Source organism: Trachymyrmex septentrionalis, unplaced genomic scaffold (genome assembly GCF_001594115.1).
Source record: "Trachymyrmex septentrionalis isolate Tsep2-gDNA-1 unplaced genomic scaffold, Tsep1.0 scaffold128, whole genome shotgun sequence".
NCBI classification, from domain to species: domain Eukaryota; kingdom Metazoa; phylum Arthropoda; class Insecta; order Hymenoptera; family Formicidae; genus Trachymyrmex; species Trachymyrmex septentrionalis.
In genome coordinates, this window is record NW_017304417.1 from 1,072,841 (window position 1) to 1,082,064 (window position 9,224).

General features: G+C 35.0%; 1 protein-coding gene across 1 annotated transcript in view; it reads left to right on the forward strand.

Moving 5' to 3' along the window:
• Positions 1 to 9,224, forward strand: part of LOC108756569 (KN motif and ankyrin repeat domain-containing protein 1) — a 38,675-nt gene continuing 29,451 nt past the window's right edge. Inside the window, exon 1 of the mRNA XM_018500466.1 lies at positions 1 to 195. The gene's annotated coding sequence lies outside the window, so the exon portion shown is untranslated. The remainder of the gene's footprint in view (positions 196 to 9,224) is intronic.

Consider the following 9,224-nt stretch of genomic DNA (forward strand, 5'->3'; position numbering starts at 1 on the left):
GAGACTGTGCGGGGACCAGTGTGTGTGGAAATTGTCGCGCGCGATCTCGCCGCCGGTGAGCGTACAGGATCGATCGGTCGATCGGCGTAAAAGTCGCCGCCGTCCTCGTCATCGTTATTGTAGCGTACGATCGCGCGCAGGTCGATCGGGACGATGATGCGGGTGGTGGTGAGTGAAGATGAAAAGAATTAACAGGTTAGTATTACCATTTTCGTGCTTGTGGAAGTAAGATTATATAGGTTTCCGTTTGCGAATGATTTATCTGGGGAAAACTCAGGTCGGAAAAAATCAATTGGAGGAAACGAGCGCTTTGCCGCTCGTAAAGAGATGCTGGCATGTTTAATCAAGAATTATAATCCTTTAGTTCATCTCGAATTTACATATCTACTCGAACGAAGATAAAGAAACTTTTTCTGTAATAAAACTGGTCAATCATTTTAACGAATAATAATTCGATCCTTTCTTATTATTCAACAATCGCAATGCGTTTATAATTAAAAAAGAAACAAGTTTCTTTTCCAAATCGTAACTCAAACGTGGATTTAGGTTTATTTAAATCGATTAAGGTTTTCTCTTTTATTACGTTGATGTTATATCATAGTTGACATCTTCATAAAGACCGATATAGTTGACGTCTGCATACAGAAAAATTAATATTTCAAGATATTTCATGTTAAAAATATAATGTTCACTAAACGATTATCATATTACGAAAGCTTGGATTAACTTACTAAAACGATTAGAATCTTAAATTAGATCTAGAGCCAATCTTAAGCGCACCTTATTTCTACAACGAGCTAACTACCTGACAGTAATAATGTAAATTAAATTTATTCGCTGTGGCATGTTATAATAAGCATCCGGGATAGATTGCGGCGATTTTGCCGCGTTACGTTATTATTCCATAACCCGAGTCACGAATCTTATTAAATAATACATTTATTGATTTAATTGAATAATTATTTCACGCATGCTGCGCACTTTATTGCACACATCAGTTAATCACTGGAACGTCGACCAAAGAGTCAATAACCCGTGCTATATGAGGTCGATTATGTTATTGTTGTACGATAAACCATTATTTAGAAATGGCGCATTAATGTCGCAGTAACATGATACATTTGTATCGTACAATATTCGTATTAAGAAAAAAAGTTCCCGAGACATTATCATTACATATATATTGCTTTTTACAATAAAAGAATTCAATTTTTTTTATTGATTTCTTCTTTTTATTATCTGTGAAATTTGAAATATTGTTTCAATATTCTTTCTCGGTAATACGGTCATTATCTGACGATCGCATTAGCCTAAAGGGACTATCAATGTGATCAGCTTTGCACGATATATGTATATATGATTATCGTATTTCAATCGCAGACAGGACACCCACGACAATTTCGAATTTGCATATTGCGCTACAGCGTTAGAACGTCTATTTACGAACGCTTGCATCGTTATTTATATTCTAGGTATGCTTGATGGCAACTTATCTCTTTATACGTATATCAAACATGTTATCAGACACCCTAGGTCCATATCTCATATATCGGCTTTATTACGAGTGTTATTTTTGAACGTAAATTATTTTTGATAAAGCGTTTCTGCACGCAGTCACTTTATTATATAATATTAGGTTAAGTAAAAAGTCATCGCGTTTTTTTCAAAGACATCTATCAGTAAAAACCGCAATTACTTTCTTACCAACAATATAAATATATCTTGATAGAGTAAAGTTTCAGCTTTAAAAATCTCTTTTTTAAATTATACGATACGACAATTTTTAATGGAGTTATGAGCAATTAAAGTCAAAATAATTCTTTTATTTAATCCGCGATAACTCAGTAATCAAAAGTCGTAGGAATATTAAAAAAAAAACGATTTTTTAGGGAAAGTATCAAGCTTTCACGATAGGTAATCGAAAATTTTCTCAAATTCGTTTTGGACACGTTACAAATCCACAAAGTGAGAAGAAAATTTTTCGTCTTTTTCAGCTCGTAGTTTTTGGTATGTAAAAATTATCAAACTCATATAAACTTAAAAAATGTGATAAGCTTTTAAAAGTAGAGATTTCAAGCTTTAAAACCCTTTTTTTAAATTTGAATTTCATTCATTATTGACGAAGATATTGTATATACAACTTTGAGCTAAAAAATACGCGATGACTTTTTACTCAACCTAATACATATTAATTGGAATTGGCAAACGGTACACGGATCCTTTTGCCATAAAAAAACAAACGTATTTTTAACAAACATATATAGACATGTTAAGAGAGATACTGCGTCGAGTGTATGTTTTGCTGGTTAACTACACTAATCTTTCCTATGACACTCCGAAGCGTGCACCGCCTCGTTTATAAGAGCACGCGCATGCTAAACATCGAGTCACGATCATTACGAATGACAGCCGTGCGATTAAGTCTGCGAGCATAATGTAGGAAACGTTATTAATAATTAGAACGAGATGCATAAGTGATTGACATTTACTAAATATTTTCTCCTTTTGAAAATAAAAATTGGGTGTAAAAATGGAAACCTGAAAGGTCTGAAAAATACTTTTAATTTTTTATTTTCACACATTCAACTTAATTCGGCAAAATATATAATATATATAAATAAATCGTAAATGCAGCGATGAAAATTATTTACGTTACTCTTATTAATTAAAAGAAATTCTAAATACACGCAAAAAAAGTTTCATAACAATTTTAATATTCGTAGAAATTATTTGCTAAATAGATAAAATAAAATTTATAAGAAAATTTCTCGGAAAATAGAATTAATTAATAAGAAAACCGAAATTAACAACATACAGAACAAGAGATAGATTAAGAAATTTAGAAAATATGTCTGCTCCTTTTCCAAAGAAAAAAACTTCAACGTCGAAATAACAAAAGAAATAACAATGAGATCATCGATAGTAATAAACACTAGCCACTTTCCAAATATACCACCAACAAAATAAACATATAATAAATATATCTACATATATTTCTTGTAGTGTTCCACGCCCGTTTGTGTTCATATCTTTTTCAGGAATGAAGGCGCGCAGCAGCCTCCAGCGTCTGTGCGGTTCTTTCTGTTTCACATAATTAATACTCTTGCAGGCTGGATTACACAGGCCGCCGTAATTGCCCGGGGATTAGTTCGCCATTAAAGCGAAGACAGCGTAAACGTCGTTTCCGCGTAAACGTCACGAATAAACGTGATTTAACTGCGCTTTACGACACGATACACCTACTCGCCGTGATAACACGCGTTGTGCCCCGAAGCGATAGTGAAGTATTCGAGAAGATAGTTCGCCTGCCATCATCATTTACATTTCGATTAACACTCGGCACGACAGAAACGAATATTCTTGCACTCGGCGAACTTTGCGCAATTGTCGGAGAGTCTAACGTAATGTTACACGCCATAAATGTGTAATAGCTGAAGCATCGTGGAAAACACACGACGTAATCCATTTATTTAGCACGAACATCAAAAGCGACTGTTTTCTTTTACGACGTGTGTTTATGACATGGTAGGAGGAAAGTACAATTGCAAATCAGATTAAGAATAGAAATGTGTAATTATATCAACTCGATAATGCGTAGATAATCGAGTTGATACGCGCGAGCCATTTACGCCAAACCGATAATTCGAACGTAATGCATACGTCTAATTTGCGTGGGCTTTTACTATCGATGACATCGTCGCAACTCGTCATTTTCTATCGGCCATTAATGAGATATTTCCATATAACGAGTTCTCACATGCGCTTGGAGAATGCAGTAGCAGGTGCAAACAAACTCATCTCCGTCTTTTTTCCCGCCGATCTGCGTGATCCACACGTGCGTCAATGCACATGTGCAGTGTTACATAACAGCTTGCGACATCCAGTCTATTTGGTTTGTAACAAAAGAGAGTATTTAGCACACAATCACTCACGTATGCCATTCCTATGTTAATGTGCAGCGCAAATTGCAATATCATTCATCGAAGCTCCGTCTTCTTAAAAAATAGATACCGTCATACTTGGAAATTATAAATTCCTTTGTCGATTAAGAAGATTCCATTCATTCTGTTCATTAAATTATTGAAGTTGCTCTGATTGAACAATAATTTTTTAATACACGTATAGAATTTTATTGTCAAAATATTAATAACATTGTTTGACAAAAAAAAAAAATACCAAAACAAGACTAGCCGTTTCTCATAGTTTTTTTTGGACTGATTAGGAATCCGATTTCCAAATTGTTTCACAATTTCGAGGAATTTGCAGTCAAAGCTGCAAAAAATTGATGATTTTCAAAATACCTTCCAATTTTATCGTTTATTTGAATGAAGGATTTTTTAGACTGTTGAATATACGAATATCAAAATTGGCAGATTCACTTTTTTGCTCCTTTTTTTTAACAACTTCAATTATAAATTTCTCAAAATTGTGATGTGATGGAATAATTTGGAAAATAGATTCGGTGTCAAGCATCTAAAAAAGTTTTTTAAATGCTCTCGTTTCCGGTGTTGAAAAAAAAGTTATTTTTTATTGGACAATGCAGTAAATATCAAAAAATAAATGTTAATATTATAATAAAGAGATATAAAAAAAAAAAGTGAAACATATCGATACTAAATATTTGCATATTTAGAACATGCAAATGCTGGTCCGATTTCACTTTCTTCTCAATAGTTTTCTAGGACGAAACGCGTGCACTCCCATGATACCAGCTCACGTGTGTGGATGCAGCTGTCGTCATAAGTAACAGATTTCTCATCGAACCATTAAGTAGCTATTTCTTCCATCTGCCGAGACTGCAGCAATCTCTGAAATACATCCACGCAACATTCATAGAAATAAACATAGACGTGGCAAGTTTTATTTTGGTAAATGTTATTTTTATTTTTACGTGCACATATGCAATAAATTACCATGTGTAATGTTTACTTTACCGTGCATTTTATTTTCGTCCAGTATTTAAATTCTCTCGAATCTCTTCTGAAAATAACACTTGTTATTCTCATATATTTACGAATTACCAGTTACATTCGCTTCAACGTATAATGCACGTGATGGGCATTTATGAATGTAAAACGTAAAAGTGTGTAACGCGTTATTCGCAATGCCGAGACCTTGGCATTATTTCTGAGCTCGATTAAGTCGTGTAAATAATCGCAAGTTACGCTTTTGACAACTATGGAAATATCTCTTTGAGGCACCGAGAACGACGTCACCGCACAAAACATAATCACGTTGGCATACGCTTCTCGGCATACGTAATCCTTTCGCGAAGTTTCTTATTTGCGAGTATTCATTTTTCATTAGCCGTATTCATCTTTCATTAGTTCATCAAGCAAATATGCTAATCAATATAAGAGGAAAATGCACTACTCTTTATTATGCGTAAATTTAAATTAAAAATCAATTGTGCGGATCTTTTTAATTAAGCTTATTAATACGGAACGGCAATTCGTATGTACATGCAATTCAATATGATTTCAATTAATTTAGTACATCCACTGTAGCTAATGCAAACATAGAATGATTCTTTGCATTTAATTCAATTGGATGAAATTAAAAGAACGCGCCTCTAAAAAGCAAATTAATATATAATACTTATTATTCTCGACTTTCGCATTCACATTAATCGCATTTACAATAATCAAATTCCAAAGATCATGTATCGTAACAATATTATTTCAAATTTCTATTGCGGCTTTTTTTACGCAATCTATTTTTTTGACAAAGAAATGAATCGATATTCCTGACATGGTCACAATTTATTCTACGCGAGCCACTTTTCACTCGCATATATGCGGTGCTATAAACAAATACCGTTGATGTGTGATCGTTTCACTGTATGAAAAATGAAAAATCGACCACGAGCAACACGACCATACATGTACGATAATCGGAGAGAGGCTCAAGTAGAATACACCCGGCGAGTCGGTCAGCACGAAATAAATCTCTCCTCGCTTAGTTACCTTTCTTGGCCGAGTTTTTGTTCCCGTTGCACTTGCCCCCGTAATTATCCATATGACGATAATCACGCGCAGTGAAACGACAACGGCGTCCACGCCGTCGACTTAATGAATCCTTTACCGTATATGTGTGTGTGTATGTGTGTAGGTATGTATGTAATTTTTTCATTTTATATACCTTTGAATGAGCAAAAGAAAAAGGAAGGAAGGAACAATAACACCAATTTATTAAATTATTCAAATAAAAATCCTAAATATTATTATATAAATAATAAATTCGTAGTTACGAAAATGATGATATATGTCGATATTACAATAAAGACTTTTCTATAAGAAACACTATTTGCCACGAGTTACAAATATTTATACGTTACAGTCAATTTTCTAATACCAATTCGACTCCGTTTACTTTATCGCATTTTCTTCGTTGGATCCAATTAATCAAATCTTCTGCCACACGTAATATAGTATATAAAACACTTCTCTTACAGAGAGTGCCGCAAGGTTTATTTAAAATAGCGGCCGAATAACTTTTCGCACATTGAGCTCCGTTTATCAAAATAAACAATCGTTGAAGCGACCATTGCACGCATGACTGACAGATACCGGACATTTACATTCAGATGTAAATAGAGTCACTGAGAATTGTCAATATTCGCCTCAACATATCGGGTCTTATCATAAACTCGTACATATACTACATATTTGCATTAAACTTGCGCGTGATCCTTCGCATAAGAGACTGAAATCGTAACATCAGTTTTTTAAATTTCGTTACATTTGAATTATTATTTTTCTATCATTCGAATAAGTTCTATTGCGCATTTCAATAAAAGATTAAGATTAATTTAGTATTTTATTCATTGTTGCAGCGTTGAAATTTGTTTAGTGCACGATTATATTTATGAGTCTAAAAATAAATAAAAAAAATCTTTGTCGCTGAAATTATCGTAAGTCTTTTAAGTCAACGCTTTTAGACAAAGCGATACGATAATTTTATAGGTATATATCTTTGAATAATTTTTGCGAAGATTTATGTTTTTGAGGATAGATGATATTCTATTGATATATTACGTAATTTTTAATCATGTTTAAATACGTAGAGATATTAGTGAATTCTCGACCCGTCATATTTGGTAAACATACTAAACGTGTCTGTGATTGGCTTTGAGAAGGAGTGCTAATTGAATGAACCGAAAAGGTAATCAAAGATCTCAATTAAAAAGAGAGAGGAAAAGAAAAACAGTCGCTTCATTTATAGTTAATGCATGAGTTATGAGAGCAGATTAATATACAGAATCTCTATCATGATACGACCATGATATGTATGAACGTATCATCGTTATTTTCATCCAAGCAATAAAAAGTGTTGTGAATAATGCAACGCGAGTTATTTGCTAATCGCGATTTTATATAAAGTATGGAATCGTTGCGCAATAGTTTCCTAATCGCGCTTTTGGTATAATATAAGTATGTCAAATTTAAATAAGATAATCTGATGAATTTTGGTAACATCACAAATAAAATAGCTACGTGTGACCTTCGCTGAAACAAGTTATTAATATTCTCGATGGGTTCAACATTCATCGCAGTCACATCTAAAAGTCGATCTCACGCGAATCTCATTTTATTGTTAACGCTTTGCGTTAAAAAAAAGACTCATTTGTTTCAGAGTATACCACAGATTTCAACGAATCTACACGATTGATATAATAATAGCGTGGCTGAAAAAAAAGAGATAATATCGCCAATATGGCCAACAATGAATTTTGATAAAAAAAGATAATATCGCGATTATTTTAACTCGTAAGAACTCTTTCCCCTTGCAAAGTTCAACATCTTTTATTGGAATAACGTCGATGAAAATATTACCGTGTAAGTATTCGAATGCTGTGAGAAAATTCAGATAAATCGAGCACGAAGGAATATTTGCAAAAGTTAACTTTCATTAAAATACGGTTTCTTACGAACCGTTAATAAAGCGCGGCATTGCAATTGACAAATGGAACGCAATTGCGACCGAAGGAATGTTTGTAAAGCAACGTTATCGCTAAAAATTCACGAGTTATTCAACGGAATTATTCAAGAACGCTTTCCACGGCGCGGTGATTATTGGCGCAAAGTGTGTGTGTGTTCTCAGCTCTCTCGAGCTTTAAACGCTCTTAAAGGAGTGAAGTCTATCCGCTCACGCCGCGTCGCACGAGTCGTATTATTCAAGTCGCACCGCACGCGTGTGCGTAATATGTATGGGCGAACGAGAGGCTGATAGGTGGGCTTACGTTCGTTACCACGTACCGGGTGAAGCGAAGCGACGGCCGTGAGAATTTTTCAGGTAGCTTGGACAATTATACGTCCGTATATATATATGTCAATATTTTTTCTCTCTTTCCCTTCCGCAAGGCTCGGATTCTTGCGAAAAACTATTGTGTACACGAAAAAAGTAAGTTAAGACCGTTAATATTAGACAAAACGGTTAGAAATGGATTTGTTTCAAAATAAAGTGTCGAAATATCATTTTGGAAAAGCTCATCCTAAACTCGTCGTTGTTGCCGAATTATTTTCAGTGTGATACGGTATAAATATCTGTTGAAATGACCTTCTTCCAATCTCATGATTTTTTTCCAAAAATTATCAAATTAAAAAAAGTCATTTAAACAGATATTTATTCGGATTCTTTGCCAGGCTGTACGCTGCGTACGTTAAAGAAGTCAGCTTTTTACGGTGAGAAAAAAGAAGGCGTCAACAGTGAGAGGTCTACGTGATTTCCAGTAATGAATAGAAGCGACGCGACATCGGCTGCATAATGCATGCAGATATGCATCGGTGCTTCTCTTTAACGCGACATGACGAATCAATGAATAGCCTCTTCCGCGCGGAGCCGCAGAGGTCCTGGCAGCGGTGCACAGGTGCCGGAATGTTTTAAGCACCCTTTACATTTGTCCAGCTATGTACACGTGCTTGTAACGCCGGCACGTACGCGTGTACGAGAGAAGTCTTGCGTGCACGCCCACGCACCGCACGCCTCCGCCAGCGAGGCCTCGTTTGCAACAGGCCCGATAAAGGAACACTCACACCGTGCCTCGAGAGATGGACGTTGTTGTGGCAGAGAGAACCAAAGTAGGATGCGGCTGAATTAATCTAAATAATCTTTGACAATCAGTTGTCTCAACTCAGAAACGGACATTTCATTCAGTTGTCCTTCTCATTATTTTCTACGTTCTCTCTCTCTCTCTCTCTCTCTCTCTCTCTCTCTCTCTCTCT